We start from the raw sequence: 22,935 nt of genomic DNA, 5'->3' as shown, positions 1-22,935 counted from the left end.
ATAAATTTTATAAAATCCGACTTGTATGAAAATTAAAATTAAAATGAAGATATCCATTTTCTGACTTCACCATACCATTTATATGACCATGTTAACATGGGCTAGTGTCGGCTCATATACCCATTTACCTAACACCCTGTATTTATACTTGGCGCTTTTAACGAAATTTTGTCTCTCGCTTGTCTAATAAAACGATTGTATTTGCACTTGTAATTGACGAGACTTACCAACGGCGTCAACTGTCTATCGTACTTGCGCTCGCCAGTTGGCGCCAAAGTGCTTAAGTGAGAGTTAAATGTAGGCACACAGTATGCGCTTATGTGTAACTAACGAGACTTGCCAACAGCGCCAACTAGATAGTCATCATATCGTACTTGCGCTCGCCAATTGGCGCCACAGAGAGCTTAAGTGTAGGCGCACACTGGGCGACAGTAGCGGAAACTACGACGCCTATTCTTGTCAATTTCATATGATTAGCTTGTCGTCGCGACTCCGTGACTCTGAGCGCTCCTGCACACGACGCCGCCACTGCGCCGCCGCCGCGCCCCTACACTGTTCATACGCGCGCCACCGCGCCGTCAAAGCATAATTTCCCCGCGGCGCGGCGGCGGCGCGGCAGCGGGCTTCACGCGGCGCGTATAAACAGTGCAAAGGCGCGGGGGCGGCGCGGCGGCGGTGCGGCGGCGGCGTCGTGTGCAAGTATGCCTGGCTTTAACAAAATATATGAAATTGTCGGCCGCAGCCTGTCGTCGCTTCTAATCGCCGCGTCTTTCGCCTAGTGTGCGCTCAGGCTGATTTACAGTTTACACTGTTCTTACTCAGATGGCGTACTTACAACCGGCGTCGCTGGAAGCGGCGCTGCCGCTGCTGGTGCGTCCGGACTTGCGCCTCCGGCAGCAGCTGGGCGAGCAGCTGGCCGCGCTCGTGCGCCGCGAGCCCGACATCTCGCACGACGCGGCGGCGCAGCTGCTCGACGCGCTCGTGGCCTGGCTCAACGGCGGGAACTTCAAGGTGAGATACTGACATTACTGACTGGCGCTGTAGCACTTTACAGTGTGGCGATAGTGTCTATTTTGCAGCAATTTGGTCGGCTATAGGGCAATCCTTTAGGGTAACTTCTAGGTGAGACGCAACCGAATTGGCGCCACCATCTAAGTACTGTAACAATTCTGTCGCTTCATTCTGACGTCACGCACGACGCGGCGGCGCAGCTGCTCGACGCGCTAGTGGCCTGGCTCAACGGCGGGAACTTCAAGGTGAGGGCAGAGTGCCGCTGTAGCACTTAACAGTGTGACAATAGTGTCTATTTTGCAGCAATTTTGTCGGATATAGGGCAGTCCTTTAGGGTAACTTTAAGGCGAGAGCATCAGACATGGCCGAATTGGCGCTGCGAGTCAAGGTTAGAGCGCGGACTGGCGCCAAGAATCAAGGATAGAGCGCGGACTGGCGCCAATGTGACTCAACGATTGTAATTCATGAGTGAGACCTCGTAGCGTAGCTACGTCAAAGTAAGACACTATCGGATTGGCGCCGTGCTAGTGGCAAGGTAACGCGGACTGGCGCTGGCTAGCGTCGCAAACAGCTAGTCGCGCCTTAAGGGAGCCTCTTCTTAGATATAGTTACGTAGTTACTATCGCTAGTCGACCTCGACCAGCTAAGTCTAGCTCTATGCCTTGCCGCCGCTGCTATAAGACGCGGACTAGCGCTGGCTTAACACTGCAGATAGCTAGTCGCGCCTTAAGAGTGCTTCTTAGTTACTATCGCTAGTAGCCTCGACCAGCTAAGCCTAGCTCTATGCGTCGCCGCCGCCGCTGTGCGTCCGGCCTCGCGCCTCCGGCAGCAGCTGGGCGAGCAGCTGGCCGCGCTCGTGCGCCGCGAGCCCGACATCTCGCACGACGCGGCGGCGCAGCTGCTCGACGCGCTCGTGGCCTGGCTCAACGGCGGGAACTTCAAGGTGAGGGCAGAGTACCGCTGTGACACTTAACTGTGTGGCAATAGTGTCTATTTTGCAGCAATTTTGTCGGCTATAGGGCAGTCTTTTAGGGCTAGTGCACATGCTAAGCCTAAAGATACTAGCAACGATGGAGCACGGCAACTGCTGGGCATCTTCTAGGTGAGACCTCGTGGCCTGGCTCAACGGCGGGAACTTCAAGGTGAGGGCAAAGTGCAATGTGATGTCTCTTACAGGGCTAGGATGCGCCGCGATTTTTCGTGCAGTTACTAGAAGCGGGGCGTAGCTCAATGAAAGCAACTTGGTGAGAGCATCAGATACGGCCGCGAGTCAAGGTTAGAGCGCATACAGGCGCCGCGAGTCATGGTTAGAACGCGGAGTGGCGCCATTGTAACTCAGAGTGAGACCTCGTAGCGTAGTTACGTCAAAGTAAGACACTTACGGATTGGCGCCGTGCTCGTGGAAAGATAAGATGCGGACTGGCGCCACCCTAAAGCCGCGGACAGCTAGTCGCGCCTTAAGTGTGCCTCTTCTTAGTTGACATAGTTACATAGGAGCCTCGAACAGCTAAGGTATCTAGCTCTTTGCGATGCCGGCGCTGCTATAAGACGCGGACTAGCGCTGGCTTAACACTGCAGACAGCTAGTCGTGCTTTAAGAGTGCCTCTTCTTAGTTACTCTAACTATTTGACCTCGACCAGCTAAGTCCAGCTCTATGCGTCGCCGCCGCCGCTGTGCGTCCGGCCTCGCGCCTCCGGCAGCAGCTGGGCGAGCAGCTGGCCGCGCTCGTGCGCCGCGAGCCCGACATCTCGCACGACGCGGCGGCGCAGCTGCTCGACGCGCTCGTGGCCTGGCTCAACGGCGGGAACTTCAAGGTGAGATACTGACATTACTCTCTGGCGCTGTAGCACTTTACAGTGTGGCGATAGTGTCTATTTTGCAGCAATTTTGTCGGCTATAGGGCAGTCCTTTAGGGTAACTTTAAGGCGAGAGCATCAGACATGGCCTAATTGGCGCCGCGAGTCAAGGTTGGGGCGCGGACTGGCGCCAAGAATCAAGGATAGAGCGCGGACTGGTGCCAGTGTGACTCAAAGACATAGCGTGGACGTAACGTCGAAGTAAGACACTTTAGGATTAGCGGCGTGTTCCTGGCAAGATAAGACGCGGACTGACGCCAGCTAGCGTCACAGACAGCTAGTCGCGCCTTAACAGTGCTTCTTATTAGACATAGTTACGTAGTTACTCTAGCTAGTCGACCTCGACTAGCGCCATGGTCATGGTAAGGTGAGACACTTGGACTGGCGTATTGTGTCATCTTACTTAGTCACTGTTAGTTGACTTCGGAAACTAGCTAAGGTATCTCTATGCGTCGCCGCCGCCGCTGTGCGTCCGGCCTCGCGCCTCCGGCAGCAGCTGGGCGAGCAGCTGGCCGCGCTCGTGCGCCGCGAGCCCGACATCTCGCACGACGCGGCGGCGCAGCTGCTCGACGCGCTCGTGGCCTGGCTCAACGGAGGGAACTTCAAGGTGAGGGCAGAGTCCACTCTGATGTCTCTTACAGGACTGTGTACCCGTGTAGGGCTAGGATGCGACGCGATTAGTCGCGAAGTTACCAAAAGCGTGGCGTAGCTCAATGGAAGCAACTTCGAGGTATTATATCAGATACGGTTGAATTGGCGCCGCGAGTCATACCAAGGTAAGGCGCGGACTGGCGCCAAGAATCAAGGTTAGAGCGTTGACAGCATTGTCTTTGCGAGACACGAGAGATGCGTCCGAAATAACGCGTGCTCGTAGCCAGGTTAGAGCGCAATTTGACACCCTTAAGAGTGAGAGCAGACTTAATTATGACGTCTCGTTACGCCTGTAGGGCTAGCAGTCTCTTTCTAGACACACAAAGTGTGTCTCAAGGTGAGAACGCCATCTGGCGCCACCCTAGAGCCACATCTAGTCGCGCCTTAGGGGTGCCTCTTCTTAGAAATAGTTACGTAGTTACTCCAGCTAGTCGTCCTCGACCAGCTAAGCCTAGCTCTATGCGTCGCCGCCGCCGCTGTGCGTCCGGCCTCGCGCCTCCGGCAGCAGCTGGGCGAGCAGCTGGCCGCGCTCGTGCGCCGCGAGCCCGACATCTCGCACGACGCGGCGGCGCAGCTGCTCGACGCGCTCGTGGCCTGGCTCAACGGCGGGAACTTCAAGGTAGGGCAGAGTGCAATGTGATGTCTCTTATAGGTCTAGGATGCGTCACGATTAGTCGCGCAGTCACTAGAAGCACTCGTGGCGTAGCTCAATGGAAGCAACTTCAAGATGAGAGCACTGAGATCATCAGACACGGCCGAGTTGGCGCCACGAGTCATACCAAGGTACGACGCGAGCTGGCGCCAATCAAGGTTAGAGCATTGACAGTCATTGTCTTTGCGAGACACAAGAGATACGCCCGAATTCGCGCTGTGCTCGTAGCCAGGTTAGAGCGCAATTTGACACCCTTAAGAGTGAGAGCAGACTTAATTATGACGTCTCGTTACGCCTGTAGGGCTAGCAGTCTCTTTCTAGACACACAAAGTGTGTCTCAAGGTGAGAACGCCATCTGGCGCCACCCTAGAGCCACATCTAGTCGCGCCTTAGGGGTGCCTCTTCTTAGAAATAGTTACGTAGTTACTCCAGCTAGTCGTCCTCGACCAGCTAAGCCTATCTCTATGCGTCGCCGCCGCCGCTGTGCGTCCGGCCTCGCGCCTCCGGCAGCAGCTGGGCGAGCAGCTGGCCGCGCTCGTGCGCCGCGAGCCCGACATCTCGCACGACGCGGCGGCGCAGCTGCTCGACGCGCTCGTGGCCTGGCTCAACGGCGGGAACTTCAAGGTGAGATACTGACATTACTGACTGCCGCTGTAGCACTTTACAGTGTGGCGATAGTGTCTATTTTGCAGCAATTTTGTCGGCTATAGGGCAGTCCTTTAGGGTAACTTTAAGGCGAGAGCATCAGACATGGCCTAATTGGCGCCGCGAGTCAAGGTTAGGGCGCGGACTGGCGCCAAAAATCAAGGATAGAGCGCGGACTGGTGCCAGTGTGACTCAAAGACATAGCGTGGACGTAACGTCGAAGTAAGACACTTTAGGATTAGCGGCGTGTTCCTGGCAAGATAAGACGCGGACTGACGCCAGCTAGCGTCACAGACAGCTAGTCGCGCCTTAACAGTGCTTCTTATTAGACATAGTTACGTAGTTACTCTAGCTAGTCGACCTCGACTAGCGCCATGGTCATGGTAAGGTGATACACTTGGACTGGCGTATTGTGTCATCTTACTTAGTCACTGTTAGTTGACTTCGGAAACTAGCTAAGCCTAGCTCTATGCGTCGCCGCCGCCGCTGTGCGTCCGGCCTCGCGCCTCCGGCAGCAGCTGGGCGAGCAGCTGGCCGCGCTCGTGCGCCGCGAGCCCGACATCTCGCACGACGCGGCGGCGCAGCTGCTCGACGCGCTCGTGGCCTGGCTCAACGGCGGGAACTTCAAGGTGAGGGCAGAGTGCACTCTGATGTCTCTTACAGGACTGTGTAGGACTACTTGGGTAATTTCTAGGTGAGAGTGACAGACACAGTTGAATTGACGCCGCGAGTCAAGGTTAGAGCGCGGACTGGCGCCAAGAATCAAGGTGAGACACTCCTGAATTAGCGCTGTGCTCGTAGCTAGGTTAGAGCCCGATCTGGCGCTATTCAAGGTGATAGCAGACTTTATTATGACGTCTCGTTACGCCTGTAGGGCTAGTAGTCTCTTTCTAGACACACGAAGCGTGTCTCAAGTCAACGTGAGAGCGCCAGACTGGCGCCACCCTAGAGCCGCGGACAGCTAGTCGCGCCTTAAGTGTGCCTCTTCTTACTAGACGTAGTTACTATCGCTAGTCATCCTCGACCAGCTAAGTCTAGCTCTATGCCTTGTCGCCGCTGCTATAAGACGCGGACTAGCGCTTTCTTAACACTGCAGACAGCTAGTCGCGCCTTAAGAGTGCCTCTTCTTAGTTACTATCGCTAGTAGCCTCGACCAGCTAAGCCTAGCTCTATGCGTCGCCGCCGCCGCTGTGCGTCCGGCCTGGACGCACAGCGGCGTGGCCTGGCTCAACGGCGGGAACTTCAAGGTGAGGGCAGAGTACAGCTGTGGCACTTAACACTGTGACAATAGAGTCTATTTTTCAGCAATTTTGTCGGCTATAGGGCAGTCGTTTAGCGTAACTTCTAGGTGAGACGCGTGGGGTGAGGGCAGAATACACTCTGATGTCTCTTACAGGACTGTGTAGGACTACTTGGGTAATTTCTAGGTGAGAGCGACAGACACAGTTGAATTGACGCCGCGAGTCAAGGTTAGGGCGCGGACTGGCGCCAAAAATCAAGGATAGAGCGCGGACTGGCGCCAGTGTGACTCAAAGATATAGCGTGGACGTAACGTCATAGTAAGACACTTAAGGATTAGCGGCGTGTTCCTGGCAAGATAAGACGCGGACTAGCGTCGCAGACAGCTAGTCGCGCCTTAAGGGTGTCTCTTCTTAGTAAACATGCCGAACTATAGTTACTATCGCTCGCGCCTTAATAGTGCCTCTTCTTAGTTACTATCGCTAGTCGTTCTCAACCAGCTAAGTCCAGCTCTATGCGTCGCCGCCGCTGCTGGTGCGTCCGGACTTGCGCCTCCGGCAGCAGCTGGGCGAGCAGCTGGCCGCGCTCGTGCGCCGCGAGCCCGACATCTCGCGCGACGCGGCGGCGCAGCTGCTCGACGCGCTCGTGGCCTGGCTCAACGGCGGGAACTTCAAGGTGAGGGCAGAGTGCGATGTGATGTCTCTTACAGGACTGTGTAGGGCTAGGATGCGTCATGCGACGCGATTAGTCGCGAAGTTACTAGAAGCACTCGTGGCTCTGGTGTCTCTTATAGGGTTAGGATGCGCCGCGATTTTTCGTGTAGTTACTAGAAGCGTTTCGTAGCTCAATGGAAGCAACTTCAAAGTGAGTCAAGATTAGAGCGCGGACTGGCGCCGAGTATCAAGGTTGGAGCGCGGACTGGCGCCAATGTGACTCAACGCCTGCAATATCTAGGTGAGACCTCGTAGCGTGGCTACGTCAAAGTAAGACACTTTCGGATTGGCGTGGCAAGATAAAACGCGGACTGGCGCCGGCTAGCGATGCAGTCAACTAGTCGCGCCTTAAGAGTGCCTCTTCTTAGTTACTATCGCTAGTCGTCTCGACCAGCTAAGTCCAGCTCTATGCGTCGCCGCCGCCGCTGTGCGTCCGGCCTCGCGCCTCCGGCAGCAGCTGGGCGAGCAGCTGGCCGCGCTCGTGCGCCGCGAGCCCGACATCTCGCACGACGCGGCGGCGCAGCTGCTCGACGCGCTCGTGGCCTGGCTCAACGGCGGGAACTTCAAGGTGAGGGCAGAGTGCCGCTGTGGTACTTTACAGTGTGACAATAGTGTCTATTTTGCAGCAATTTTGTCGGCTATAGGGCAGTCCTTTAGTGCTAGTATGTGCGTAATGATTAGGCATCTTTTAGGACTCTAGGTGAAACGTATCCAAATTGGCGCCACGAGCTAAATACTGTAGTAACAGTGACTGTTTTCACAACAATTATGTCGCTTCATTCTGACTTAACATTGACGCGGCGGCGCAGCTCAACGGCGGGAACTTCAAGGTGAGACGGATTGGCGCCAACTTCAAAGTGTGCGCGGACTGGCGCCATTTTGGCGCCGCTGGCAGCTGTTCGCACTCCTGCGCCCTGAGTATTGTGGCATCTCCATTATCATCAGGCTATTTACTACAGGACAGAAAGGCTTTGGCCTAAACTCTCCACACTGGCCAAACGGGTTGTTAAGGCTTATGCTCGTTTTACTTTTCACCATCAATCCCTATTTTTAAGGGGTCACTTTGAAAACAAATTCCTGTTGTGTCACCATAGGGGTCACTTAAAAATTAAGGATTGATGGTGAAAACGGGCATTAAGCTCGCATATTTGCCCCTTAGTGGCTTTACACGAAAAGATTGGGAATTAATGTTCCTATACACGTCTAAATGCATCTTACGTATCTACTAGTGGATCCCAATACGATGGTAGTAGCTACAGTATTTTACATTCCCACTACAAATACAAAACACTAAAGAATATTTTTACACAAACTCATTAGCATTAATGTTAAATCTAACCACGCGATCTAATGATTTCGGTAGTTAATTCTTCGAACTTTACACTAAGTTTTAGGCGGGATATCTACCTAAGCACTAGTACCTTATGTACTTGACATAGATACGATTTTTCAATAACTATTTGTAGTTTTATGTGCGCTATGGGTTTCTGGGTTACACTATCAGCACCTTTGACCTTGTAACCGTTAGTTTTGTTAATTAATAGCTAATTAAATTGATATTGAATAATGTTGCGATATGTTACACAATATTTAATTTTTGACGACAAAAGACCATTAGAATTTGACGTGAAAATAGGAAAGTTTTTATTTTGTACTAGCTTTCCGCCCGCGGCTTCGCCCGCGTGGAATTTTGTCTGTCACAGAAAAACATTATCGCGCGCGTCCCTGTTTCAAAAACCGGGATAAAAACTATCCTATGTCCTTTCCCGGGACTCAAACTATCTCTATGCCAAATTTCATCAAAATCGGTTCAGTGGTAAAACCGGATCCACGCGTACGAAGTCGCGGGCGGCCGCTAGTAAATTTTAACGTTCTTTGGCAAACTGAATCATGGCTTATTTGAAGTTCACAGCAGTTTAAGATCAATGTTCGGGAAAGACATCAGCAACCCATTCTACAGGGTGGAAACGTTAAGTGATCTCACTCGATTATTTCTAAACTATACGAGATATCGAAAAACTGATTACTGATTCTGAAAGTGCTTCACAAGCTCTTTCAAATGGTACCAATAATAGGTTACATAATAAACTGGATCTATCCGAAAATTCAATGTTTCCAGCTTCCATACATTTAGTACAGCCACAGTCATGGCACTCATTTCTTGATAAAATTATAGCAAGTAAAGCCTAAAACCAATGTTTTCTATGAATAATTTTAAATAAGAATGCAATTTACGAGTTCATTTTAAGTGTTTTTTATTTAATAAAAATAAAAAATACTTCTAATATTGTTTGGCTGGCATACATTTAGTATGGAGGCTGAAAACATTTAATTTTCGGTTAGATCCAGTTAATTCTGTAACCTATTATTGGTACCGTTGGATAGAGCTCGTGAAGCACTTTCAGGATCAGTAACCAGTTTTTCGATATCTTGTATAGTTTAGAAATAATCGAATGAGATCACTTATCGTTTCCACCCTGTATAGTGTTTTAAGTAGGCCTACGCGACGTGGATCATACGCAGTCTGATTCCGCATCACGGCTGATTGCGCGCGCGCTTATTCTGTAACATGAACGATGCTGTTGTTCTGCGGCTACAGTTTATGATGTAGTTGTTACGTTTGATGTTAGTGTTTGACTGAGGTAAATAAGACATGATCATTTTTAAGCCAAATACATTATGCTTGTGGTACGAGCGGTGTAGAATTGTTTTTGTTACAAAATCCCATGACAGTGATAATACTGATAATTAATATGTTTTATGACTAACGGGAAAAGTCCGGGCACAACCGGCATTTTTTTTCGAAAACCAGAAATACAGTGTGAGTCACGTTAAAGTGTACATATGAAAATAGATGAAACTAGACCTATTTTTATCTACAAAAAAGAGGTCAAAATTTTTTTGAGATTTTTTTTTAATTTTTTATAGAATTTTTTTTCTTCCAATTACTTATTGTAAAGAAAACGTAATAACTTTTAAACTAAGCGGTATATCCTGATAAAATAAAAACAATAATAATGCTAAATAACAGGCAATACTAAAAAATACATAAAATACACAAAAAAGGCCAACAAATAATAAAAAATGCTAATTTTTGAAAAAAATCTGCTTAAAAATTCGTGTTTTTTTGGTTATTTGATAAATTTCTCCAAAAAATGCCCCTATAACTGGTGGTTTTTATTACTTTGTATTATTCTCTATCGTATTACCTTCGTAAAACCAAAAATCGCATGTCTCTATCCCTATCACAACGTTTTCAACAAGCCATAGAACAAGGCTCAAGTAGTTTTAAAGCAAAATCTGTCAAGGCTTAGTCGAAATCGACCACTTTATGTTTCATTCCATACAACGAAAATGGAAAATATTTTTTTCCAGCCAAACTATTGGTTTTAGAGAAAATTGTTCGTAATATTTATTCATCAGAATAACATACCCTATCGATAGGTATTTTTTAAACAGAAATTGTGAAAAAAAATCGCTGATTTAATTCCTTTTAAGTTTATTAAAATGTGTTTTTAGCAGTAATTTAAGGTTAATTTACATTATTAACGTATAAAATCTTTATATTTTTGTTAAATCTTTAAAGATATTCCAAAAAAAATGACACTTTTACTTACTTTTTTTTAATTTTTCAGAACCTCATAACTTGTGAACGGGCAACTTTGGATGCGCGCTGATAGCGTAGGATTACAGTCAACAAGCCATAGAACAAGGCTCAAGTAGTTTCAAAGCAAGATCTGTCAAGGCTTAGTCGAAATCGACCACTTTATGTTTCATTCCATACAACGAAAATGGAAAATATTTTTTTCCAGTCAAACTTTTGGTTTTAGAGAAAAACTTGTGCAGCATTTATTCATCAGAATAACGTAACCTATCGATAGGTATTTTTTTCAAATAGAAATTGTGAAAAAAATCGCTATGTCCATAAATCGCAATTTCGCTCCATAGTGTGACGTTCTCCTCGCACATTGACGAATGTCCACGTCAAGTGTAAACAACGATTAATCGAGTGTCGGAGCTTTGTTAAACCATTACTCAACCGCATATCGGGCACTGTTCGAATACGGGCCTGTTTACATGTCCATACGGGCTTAGCCTGCACTAAACCTCAATTAGCGGTTGATTGTTGCGGTTTTATACCTCATATTGTGGATAAGTATCAACTGTTTGAACACCATTTAGCTAGAGCTCACTAATTCATAATATCAATAAATTTAATTGTGTTTGTGTTCGTGGGAACTAACCAAATTGTGCAACATAAATTCAACGAGTTACAAGACTTAATTATTTACTTAAAAAAATTAAGCAAGCAATATCCACCAGCTTAAATTAAACTAGGTTATTTACGAGTTACGACTCGCTTATTCCCAACTTTGAACCTCAAATTACATTGAGAGTTTAGTATAGTTCCGCTATCCAACAGATAGTACGTGCAGCCGATAAGTGGGCCGCAGCGAACTAATTCATATTTCCGCTGCGCCCTTCTGTCGGAGTTTGATCTAATTTATCTCCTAAGCTCAATCCATTAGCGGTCCCTCCTGTGATAACGACGAGTTGACAGCGGCGGCCGGGGCGGACGCTCGTGCCCTACAACTACGCCTTCCGAACACTATTTATTTATTTACCAAAAATCCTGTCGGTCGCAGCTACGGTGTAATTAACGAAACTTGAACCATGTGTCGAATTCCCACAGATTCGTGTGTGCACGTTCGCACATAGTCGCGGGCGCGTCGTTATACGGAGCGATCGTTGCGGTAACGAGTTTTGGGTGTTGTGTTTTTCGAAAACCAGTTATCATTAATAACGCACCAGTGAATCATTGACTTAATTGGAGGATGTGCCGATAACGATTAAACGCAGTGCTTGTGCTACAATAGTTTTGTTTTGGTATTATTTGTGCGGTGTGCTGTCCCTTTAAAGTTTTGGCAGCGATGCGGGCACGTGTGCACTACGAATATCCACCGAATTAAAAATTAAGGCTCTGCGCCGCAGACGGAGGCACTTTTCGTGGCTAGTGCCGGGTAATAATTTCGTAAATTACTATTTTCGTGTGGTACTGTAATAAGTTCCTATAGGCAATTTAGCGTGTTTACTGACCTAATATGATTAACCATAGAAGCATGGAAAGCTGTTTAAATATCCAACATAAGAGGACAATAATACACACTTATGACTAAACTAATTTTAGGTTCATTGAATTGAAAAGCTTGTAAACAAATCAATTGTATTTTTACCAACCGCTCGTAGCATTCCAAAGTTTAAAATAATTTGATGATGAATCCAGCTAATATGTCAACATCCCAATTAATTAAAGCCCTTGCTTGTTTAACTAGTAAGTCACCTTCTTAATTGTCCCTTTAAATTATCAACTTGGTGTGTTCAATTGCAGGTCGAGGCGGGAGACGTATTGCTCAAGGTCAATGGGACTGATGTAAACCGGTTCACTACCCGTGAAGGTGAGGAATTCGCCATTTATCACTCACGTGTCACTTATCTACGATACACTTAGTCTGAAAATGTGGAGACTGCGACGATCACTCACAGCCGCAACCCTCGAGCTCTATCGAACAGCCACTGTGACTCGAAATCTATAATTCTCTAAGTGCTGTCGCGGCATCACCACTCGATCCCAATTTACAGACAACGAGCTGAAATAAACATTTCTATTGTACCACTTTCTGAGTAAGAAAGAGATGTTACCACGGAACGGAATGTTCCGCTTTCAATTTCTGACCAATTCAACGATTAATTAATTACTGCTACATGCTTTTCACATGTTAAAAGTATTGCTCGTTTTAATAATTTTGAAGAGTGCCAGCTATCTGTGACGTGTGGCGCTAATGCAATGATCGCGTTACGGCGGCCGGCCGGCGCGACGGCATGCTAGCACGCAATCCACATTTCACACGTACCCTGCGTCTGCTAATCTGGTTACAGCCTTACCATAAGAAAATGACCTCTTTACTTCGCCGGCGCCGAAATTGATTTCCTCCGACAACATGTAATCAAGATGTTATCGAAACAGAAATGTACAAATAATTCACTATTGTTCGACTTCGACATTGTTTGCTTTGTACCTTTGATTAAGTCCCTCGATAAGAAATGTGAAATAACTACATTGTCACAATAAACAGCTATAGCGTTTATATTGATTGTTGCAGTTTTAAAATGCTTACGACTCTCATCGGATCCCGTCACTCTAAGACTGAAAAAGGGTGAGTGTCCTATTTTAAACTAGATTTGTGGCACGCTGTTGTCAGTGTGGTTGAACTGTGACATTCGGGCGGAGCACCGCGGCGGCTGCAAGTAATAAAATTCGCTTATTCCCGAGTGGTTTGGTCAAATTCGCGAAGTAAGCCGCCACAAATAAGAGTTGCAATACGCGAAGTAATTTTATAGGTGGCTCCCGGGATCCGGGCCGGGATAACCCTCGCTCACAGTGGCTTTGTTCCCTTTAATAATCTAATCTCGCCGCAGGACCATGTGGAAATTGAGAGGCGTTGTTTCACGGAATGTTTCTTTGTTCGACGCGATGTAGATAGTCGATTGTTTACGCTGGCGATAAGGAGTGATAAGGGGCCAATGTTTCAGACCCTCAGATCAAGGCGAGCGTGCGCCGGTACCTGGCGGCGGCGACGGAGCGCCGCTCTAGCGGCCCTCGCACCAACCACGAGAAGTGAGTCCACTCCGAAACTTTTTTCAATGGGATAGACACATTCGAAAGTAGCGTGAAAGTACCAACATTCACTGTTACTAAATAAGACGCAGACATGAAGTTATCATTCTCAAACCCTGCAAACTTATTTGGATGTATAACATAAAAACGTGATAAGCCCAGTTTTTGTCTAAGTAGCTGTATTGCGATGACACATAATTACACACCCAGCCAGTCGTAATTCGTATTGTTAGTGTTTATTGCGAGCACGTCCGCAAGGTGTAGATGACGAATTTTAATGAAATAAAACAACAACTATCGGTTGTCATGTTCATCTATCTATACAATGAAACCCGTTTTCCGTTGTCACGACATAACATGAAAACGGCTTGACCGATTTGGCTGATTTTTTTTTTGTAGTTTTCTAATACTCTGCACAAGGTTTTTACGGAAAAAAATATAAAGAAAATCTCTACGCTAAGGCGGTACGAAGTTCGCCGGGTCAGCTAGTTAATTATACAATGTATCAGTTTAAAATACAGCGTTTTTCAATGCATAACTTTCTAGTGTATTGGTCAGCTATCTACTTTGTTTTTCCAATTACCGAATAAAATATGGGCACGCGTAGTTGAATGTTTGGTCTTGGTGCAATAATAATTTAATAATAGGAGGTAACCTGAGTAACACCCTTTGTATGGAATTTAATTTTAACTGTTGGTTCGGGTCGCGATCGGAAGGGGCGCTTTGACAGCTGATTTCCGACGGTGATAAGTGATTATGGGACCACATGTGCGGCACCCTTACTCGAGCAACGGGTATCGACCCTGCTGTATTGGTGCGCTTTCTTTACACCCTCTATGGTATCTTACCGTTAAGAAATTTCCATAGTATGATATTTTTACAATTCATATGTGATTCTTGTACAAAGAGAGATTCGAGATATATAAACTTCCTAGATAAAAATATATCGTAAATCAAGTTATAAGCAGTAAACATAATATTATTGTTTGTTTGCATGCTTCAAACAAATCAACCATACGTCATGCTTTAGTTTTTGTAAACCCTTTCTCTCGTCGAATACATTACAGTCAAAACAACATAATTGAAACATGACATCAGGTTGAAATTTTGTTAAAAGCAGTACCGTTTACCTTGTATATTGGGTAAGATAGAGGAAAATAACAATCCGGCTATAATTGTAAATAGGTATACGAGTTATCATAATGAGTTTATTTTTATTTTACTTAAAGACGGTTGTGCTAAAGTATAATTGCGCTACAGATAGCGCGGCGGGCGTGACGATCGACCCTACATAAGAACTATGATTAACTGCATAACAATCTCATTATTTATTCATCCACATTTAACTGTTTATTACATTCCGTAATGTCTGAATGGAGGACTACGACTTCATTATTGTTTAAGCAATATAATATGGTTATTGACTTGGATAAAAATAGTATCCGTATAAGATCTCACTTGAAGTTTTTAGGCAAATGAAGATCTCAGAATCTTAAATATTCCGATGCGTAAAAAAGGCAATCTGTCATGAATTAATTGTGATTTTTCGTTGTCTAAAATTATACAAAATCCCTGATTTTTTTGCTCATGTGCTGAGACACAAGTGTTAGGTTTCGTTTAGTATCTGAAATATTCAATCTCAGCTCGACTAGATAATAACCAACCAAAGCACATTTTGAGTCATACTCAATGTCAATACATAATTTTGTTGCATTCCATAGGATACAAAACTTACTTAGAACTTAGTTTTATAACCTTTATAACGTAGCTACTATTGTTGAACAGGCCCGACTCACCTCCTTCAAGCAATTCCAATAGTAACTCGTCCAGCCACTCGTCGAGCAACGGCTCGGGCCCGCAGTCGGGCGACAGCTGCGAGGCGCTGATCGCCGACGAGCGGCCGGGGCGGAGGCCCAGGGCTTCGCAGCCTAAGTTCGAGGCCTACATGATGACCGGCGATCTAATACTCAACCTGTCGCGGGTGGAGCACCCGCATCACAATCACCACGCGCCTACGCATCGCACACACTATCACAGGTACAACTTATTCAGAAAAATCTATCATTTTTATCAACCTCTCCTATGATGCTTTGTCTCATATCTGTGCAACCTCTGTCAACTGCTTTGTCTCAGATCTAAGACAAGACTACTTTGGTCATTTTAAAACATCATTTGAAAACCGTAGCTGTTGGGGGTGCAGTTTTGCGCGGCTCAATAGCACGCCAAAGGTTAACCAGGCTATTGATGTACAGTCGACACATTTACACATTTTTGATGGAAAATAGCACCCATTACACATGCAATTTAGATTTACCCTGATGTAACTAGTCGTACCCTGGTTCATCATAAAATAATAGTTACTTTTTAAAAGCTTATAATTTAAAAATTTTAATAACGGAGACGGAGAATACATAGGAGGAGTCATACAATGAATAGATGACACAAGTCAATGTCCAAACAAGATAGGTACATTGTCGACTTTATTAAACCTATTAACTGTCCACATTGCAGTAAAACAATAGGTTACATCACATTACATTTATAGAATATGAAACCAGTTACAATTTGTCTCAACGACCGTTTCATCGCTTTTCAATTTACATTTGACCAGCCACACCATACGTAACCGTGAGCTTGTATAATGTATACTTACGTGTGTGAAGCCATTAAATCCACCATAATTGATGCACGATGACTTGACTGTACCGATGCGATTACGTATCTATCATTTTTTCCGTTCTCTGATCTTACGCTGTTGCGCTGTCTTTTTTCCATGGCAATAAAATTATGGTTCTGCTATTAATCTTTAATCTATATATATAAAAGAAAGTCGTGTTAGTTACTCCACTTATAACTCAAGAACGGCTGAACCGATTTAGCTGAAAATTGTCAGGGAGGTAGTTTAGAGCCAGGAGAAGGACATAGGATACTTTTTATCCCGTTCGAAATTAAAAAAAAGTCTGCTTATTTATTGCCATTAAGGCGGAACAAAGTTCGCCGGGTCAGCTAGTGTACCGATAAAGTGTATGTCAATCTAGTGCATTGTCTATTATCCATACTGTGCTATTGTTTTGTTGTACGACTGACTCGTAAAAATAAAGCCTGACGTTTTGCGCCTAAGTTATTGTATTTTTTTTAAAATTATTGAATAAATATTTTTTAATACTTCTGTAACTTACATATTTCTCTATTATATTTAAGGCCGGGTCGCATGCAAGATATTCTTTTATTCTGTTTGGACCTTGGGGTGATGATGTATCGCATGCGGCGGCGATACAGCAATCGTCGTTGCATAGTAAATGACTCGCAGCTAATGTAGGCTGTAAAAACTTAGGCCATAGCCATATATCGTGATATCGAATTTGTGACAGTCGATTTGCTTGCCGAAATCATACAGGGTGAAAACGATAAGTGATCTCACTCGATTATTTCTAAACTATCCAAGATATCGAAGAACTGGAACTTTAGAAATAGTCGAGTGAGATCACTTGAAGTTTCCACCCTGTATAGTTCCAATTTTGCATCGTTGCAGATACAACTCGACGCCCGCGTCGCCTAGCGAGTCGCGGCTGTGCGGGCGCGCCGACCTCACGCAGCGACACAACTCCTCGCCCGACACGGGGCTCGTGGGCGACCATGCCACCAAAATGTGCGTACACTTAGTGTAGCAAGATAGTCATATCACACTGAGCCTCTTGAATGGGCAATTGCACGTGATTTGTGGTTTATCTTCCTACTCCAAACAAATCACGCCAAAAGCCTGTCCAGGCCGCTGCGAGTTTCCTGTAATGATGCTGGTTATCGGAAGAAAACCATTTGGGAATCTAACAATGACAGCTCAAGTTAATAGTAGAGCAATTCGTACCTACACAAAATCGTAACAATTTTTATGCAAATTGAAACGTAAGAGAAGATTTAATCCACGTTCAACAGTTTTAAACTCGAAATCGATTCACTTAGCGAAGTAACCACACAAAAATCGCTGAAGCTTAGCAATTTCGGAATTACAACTGTCACATTTTGGTTTGCAGGTTCATATCTCAACCGGCGTCGCCGGCGGGCGGCGGCGCGACCACCGCGGCGGGCGAGCTGTCGTCGCGGCCGCCGCACACGGTGCGGACCTCGAGGTCCGAGGACCATCTACAAGTATGTACAGATCACTGGCTATTTATTAGAGATGAGACGTATTTACTAGAGCAGATCCACACACTAGGTATTTTACAGTACTAAGCGGCACCTATTCCAATTTTTTAAATACTTGATCCACCTAGTATTTTATAAATTACACCTTACCAACAAAGTAATAGAGGTTATTATTGCGTAATCCATAGTCGTGTATTACGCGCACCGAGTATTTCTCGCTAAGCTTCTGCGAACGTAGAGATTCACTCCGTCTCTGTCTGACCAAACAAATTTGAGCGCGACGAAGTTAACGCACATAAACGTAGTCAAACCATATTCATGTAAATTCATGTAAAAAAGAAAAAAAATGAAAATATTTTTATGAAATTGATATCTTTTACATACGCCATACGAAGTATTAAGGGAGGATATCAATCAACAGCCAGCAAAAACATTATTATTCAATTTCAAATTGCATTATTCATACTACGGTTGTATCTTTTCAAAGAAAATTGTATTTTAAAGTCATACTATGTGGATTAGTCCGCACTAGTCGCGTCAAGTATGCTAAATTACTACGTACTAGGTGGAATAGGTATTTGGATCGAGTATTAATAAATACTAGGAATAAAATCAAATTTACCTAGTATAACCCATCTCTACTATTTATAGCCTTTCGAGTATATTAAGAGCCAAAGCACACGATGCGTTGCGGCGCCGGAGCGGTGTCGCTGCGTCGTCATATACAGGGTGTCCCAAAAGTAGTATGAAGCCGAAGCAGACAAGACAGGTAGAGCATCACTAGGGCTACCCGAATCACTGCGACTTTTGATAGTTTTCGAGTTATGATTTTTTTTACAACATACAGGATTTTGAATTTTTTTTAGTTTACATTCGTGTTATGGATGACGTAAAAACTTCTGAAGCAGCTAGGCCTAGTATTCATCTAATAATAATAAAAAAATCAAGCATGTACCTTACCTATTCGCACCACAGTGACCAAGAAAAAAGTGCCTAAGCACAGAAATTTAAAATCAATTTACAATCATAACTCGATAACTATCAAAAATCGCGGAACATACACGGGGGTGATTAATCCTAATCACCCCCATGTATGTTCCGCGAGCCTTAGTGATGCTGTACCTCTGGGCTTCAACTTGACACTATTTTTTGGGACATCCTGTATAGAAATATCTGGGGCGGTCACACGAGCGTGTGGCCCCGCAATGCAGAGTGCTTTGGCTCTCTGAATGTAGTGTGTAAACTCACTTTAGTGATACCTATTTATAGCATGGAGTGACATGATACAGTTCTATTTTGGTATTAAGACCCTCGTTACTCTGTGGATGCACAGTCAGTGTTCAGGAATGTTTGCACTTATTGTTAACAAAAGTTGAACTTTATTATACGAAGATAAGGTTCATCAACATTTACTCGTACCAGGAATGGTTACCTTCCTCTTAAAAGCACAGAAATGCATTTAAAGCCGAGGACTAACATAAGTCGTTTTTTTATCTTGTAACACTAATACATAAGTACTAAGTAGTTTTTAAACGCCATTCAACAAGTCTTAGCTAGCAGGTATTCATTGTCAAAGTCAAAGTCAAAATTTCTTTATTTGTTTAGACTAATAAATAGTTCTTACAAATCGTCATTTTGCTCTTAAGGAGCCTCTACATGTCTCATAATCTTTTTACCCTACCAGCGCTTCGAGACCAACATTTGGCAAGTGCTGATTGTGTTGTCATATTTTCCAATATCAAATATTTCCTCCTCTACATTATGTTACGAGTTTATTTACGCTTGAGTGCATAAAGCCATAACAGTACACAATTTACCCTGAACTTGAAGTGAATACTACAATAGACTATTGAAGTCAACTCCCGCGCATACAAATGATGCAAACCACTTGCGCAGTGTTTTTCTACCTTTTTCATGACACGACCCATTATGAGAAAATTTTTGGCGACCCCCCGACCGTTCGCTTTTTTTTTCATGCATTTTATAATGTTGCAAAGATGTTAGTAGGGACCGAATACTTCAATCCATACAAAATTTGTATATTAGATTTCAGATTTCAGATGTCTTTATAAGTTTTTTTTTATTGAAGTAGTTTTTACGCCCTCGCGACTCCCCTATAGAGGCTTTATGCGACCCCCCAGGGGGTCGCGACCCACAGGTTGAAAAACACTGCACTAGCGCATACAATACTTCGCGCATCGATCAGCCTACAGAACAGTTCGAAAGTTCCAGAAGGAGTCGTCTTTGAGCGCGGTGGGAGTGGAGTTAGAGGAGGACGTGACGTCATCGCTCAACACGCTCCTCGACGCGCGGCCAGACTCTGCCACTCCTGCGCCTCGGGCTGAGACCGATTCAGAGAGAGATAGGTGAGTTACGACCATAGACTAGAAGACCATAAACTAAGGATATTCTGGGCGATGTGTAACGCTGATGTTGGGACCGAAAAAGATGAGTGGCGTGATGTCATCGCTCGAACACGCTACTCGACGCGCGGCCTGACTCTGCTACGCCTGCGCCTCGGGCTGAGACCGATCCAGAACGGGATAGGTGAGTTAAACATCATCGATAGCATAGACTAGGAATCTTCTGGGCGATGTGAAACATTGTGGAGTGAAAGAGATGAATGGAGCTAGAGGAAGACGTGACGTCATCACTCAACACGCTCCTCGACGCGCGGCCAGACTCTGCCACCCCTGCGCCTCGGGCTGAGACCGATTCAGAGAGAGATAGGTTAGTTACGACCGTAGACCAGAACACTTTAAACTAAGGGCTGGACGATGTATAACGCTGACTTTGGGACCGAAAAAAGATTAGTGGAGTGACGTCATCGCTCGAACACGCGGCTCGACTCGGCTACCCTCGCGCCTCGGGCCGAGACCGATCCAGAGAGGGATAGGTGAGTTAAACATCATCGATAGCATAGAATAAGAATTTTTCTGGGCGATGTAAAACATTGTTGGAGTGAAAGAATCGAGTGGAGCTAGAGGAGGACGTGACGTCATTTATCAACACGTTGCTCGACGCGTGACCCAACTCTGCTACGTCTGCACCTAGGGCTGAGACCGATCCAGAACGGGATTGGTGAGTTACGACCATAGACCATAAACTAAGGACTCGCCTATATCGCTTTGGACCGGGTTCAGCCCGGTTTGGCGGAGTCAAATAGGAGAAGGAGACAAATGACGTCACTTTACTCAACTTTTTAACTCCAAACACATCATTCTGGAGTTATTATATTGAGAGTAAGTAGGGATCAGCTAGATATGATATTTAACATTTGACGTTTGGAAAATTCCTAAAATTCAAGAGCACAACCATGCTCAAGGACAGTCGCACTATCTTATCTACGCTATACGTGATTGACCGATAAGGAAGATCCGTAGATCGAAGGACGCGCTATGCCGCAGATCTGTTTTGTTGCTATTTAGTTCCGTAAATAACCTTTCGCTGAGCACTTATTTACTTTTATCTGAAGTGGACGATATTGGTATTTATCTCGTCATAATTTTTTTTTAATACTGTTTTATCATTGTTTATTTTTCACCAGCTTTCTCAACAAACATCAACAAAAACTTAATTCCAAGAAAAAAAAACGCTTGGCTATATCACTATTAATTTGTTTTTTTAAAATCGGATATTTCGTTGAATTTGAAACCGAGTTGGAGTATCACTAATTATAACAATACCACTACCAAAAAACAGCATTTATTTTTATTTATTTATTTATTCGACAGAATCGTATGGACGTACAACGCGCCCGTATCGTGTGCGTCCGAAAGAACGCACTGCAACGGTTCGGGGGCCACTTCCAACTCCACTTCTATATCTGACGGCATGTCACAGAGGTATGTTACTAAGAATCTTGCCTACAAAGTAATGAGAGGTTTATCCTCACACATCATTGAGATAAACTATAAAAAGATTACTGATCTCTGTTTTGGACGCAAGGTGACGCATGATTGATGAATTAATACATTGTTGTGATATCATATCTGATAACAACGATAGCTTGTACTTGTTGTCAGTTGTATTTGCACCATTTTTATAGCTCAGACGTGTATTCAGCGGTGTGTGTGACCTCAGCAGTGTGTTGTTGTAGTTTCGTGGAACGAAATTAAAATCTGAATGGATTTTTGTGCTATAAAGTTCGAGTTCGGTGATGCGATGCTTACTATGCCCTCTATTGTCAAAATGCAGGTAATTTGAGATATTGAATAAATGAACCTCAATTTTCTTGTTTATAAATTAATAAAATCTTTGTTTAGTTTCTTTATTCCTAAAAACAAACTAGTAATTACGTAACTGTGAAACAAAAAGTTGATAACTTGGAGACAATTTTTACAGTGAGTGGTAATCTAAAGTTATCAGATGAGATCAGAGCTAAATAATATTGCGGAAGTCCACTAACAATATCGGTAAAATCAGCAGTTATTTTTGTTTAAAGCTTAGAAACTATTTTTATGTTTCTGTAACTAAAAAACCGCTACATTAACTAGCTAGACGTTACTAACAAATCTCTAGACGATAAATCTACGCAGCATGATTTATGACTCCAGCCAAAAGGCTAAGAAATATTAATGTGAAGAAATATAACTTACGCTGACACATAGCTCGTAGAGCTGATGGCCGCTTGGGCAGAAAAGTTCTCGGATGGCTACCACGAGCCGGAAGACGTAGTGTGGGCAGGCCTCGCACTAGGTGGACGGACGATTTGGTGAAGGTCGCAGGAGGTGCCTGGATACGGGCGGCGCAGGACCGGTCTTTGTGAAAAACTTTGGGGAAGGTCTTTGTGCAGCAGTGGACGTCTTTCGGCTGAAACGAAATAACTTACGATGTCAAAAAATTAAGAGAGACTTCCTTACACCCGTATTCACAAACGATACTTGCTTAAGTGAAGCAGCAAATCGAACGCACAACGTTGAAAAGAGCTCTGTGATTGGTTTGTGTATGGCCCTGTGCGTCCGCGCACACTGTGAGACCTCATAGTAATGTTTGTGAATACGGGCGTTAGATTCATGGGCATATTTTTGACTCAACGTGTATACCTCTGTCTCGTGTCACGTGTAAACCTTTGTGCGTACCGGAAAACGCAGCGTGGGACGTCCACCCACAAGGTGGACCGACGACCTGATAAAGGTAGCAGGAAGGCGCTGGATGCAGGCCGCTACCAACCGTGCGATGTGGAAGTCATTGGAGGCCTATGTTCAGCAGTGGACGTCCTGTGGCTGAAATGATGATGATGATAAATATCCTTAAATAAATATCCTTAGACATTTTACACTGCGCTTCTAGTCCCAAACTAAGCAAAGCTTGTACTATGCGTACTAGACAACGGATATAAACATACTT

General features: G+C 45.0%; 1 protein-coding gene across 1 annotated transcript in view; it reads left to right on the top strand.

The window, feature by feature from the left end:
- The first annotated feature begins 3,350 nt into the window (after window positions 1-3,350).
- Window positions 3,351-22,935, top strand: part of LOC114352838 (CLIP-associating protein-like) — a 41,463-nt gene continuing 21,878 nt past the window's right edge. The window contains exon 1 of the mRNA XM_028304579.1: window positions 3,351-3,474. The gene's annotated coding sequence lies outside the window, so the exon portion shown is untranslated. The remainder of the gene's footprint in view (window positions 3,475-22,935) is intronic.

Source organism: Ostrinia furnacalis, unplaced genomic scaffold (assembly GCF_004193835.3).
Source record: "Ostrinia furnacalis isolate ACB-3 unplaced genomic scaffold, ASM419383v2 OfSCF1456, whole genome shotgun sequence".
Taxonomy (NCBI): domain Eukaryota; kingdom Metazoa; phylum Arthropoda; class Insecta; order Lepidoptera; family Crambidae; genus Ostrinia; species Ostrinia furnacalis.
Note: the sequence above shows the minus strand (reverse complement) of the source record. Positions and strands in the feature narration are given on the sequence as shown.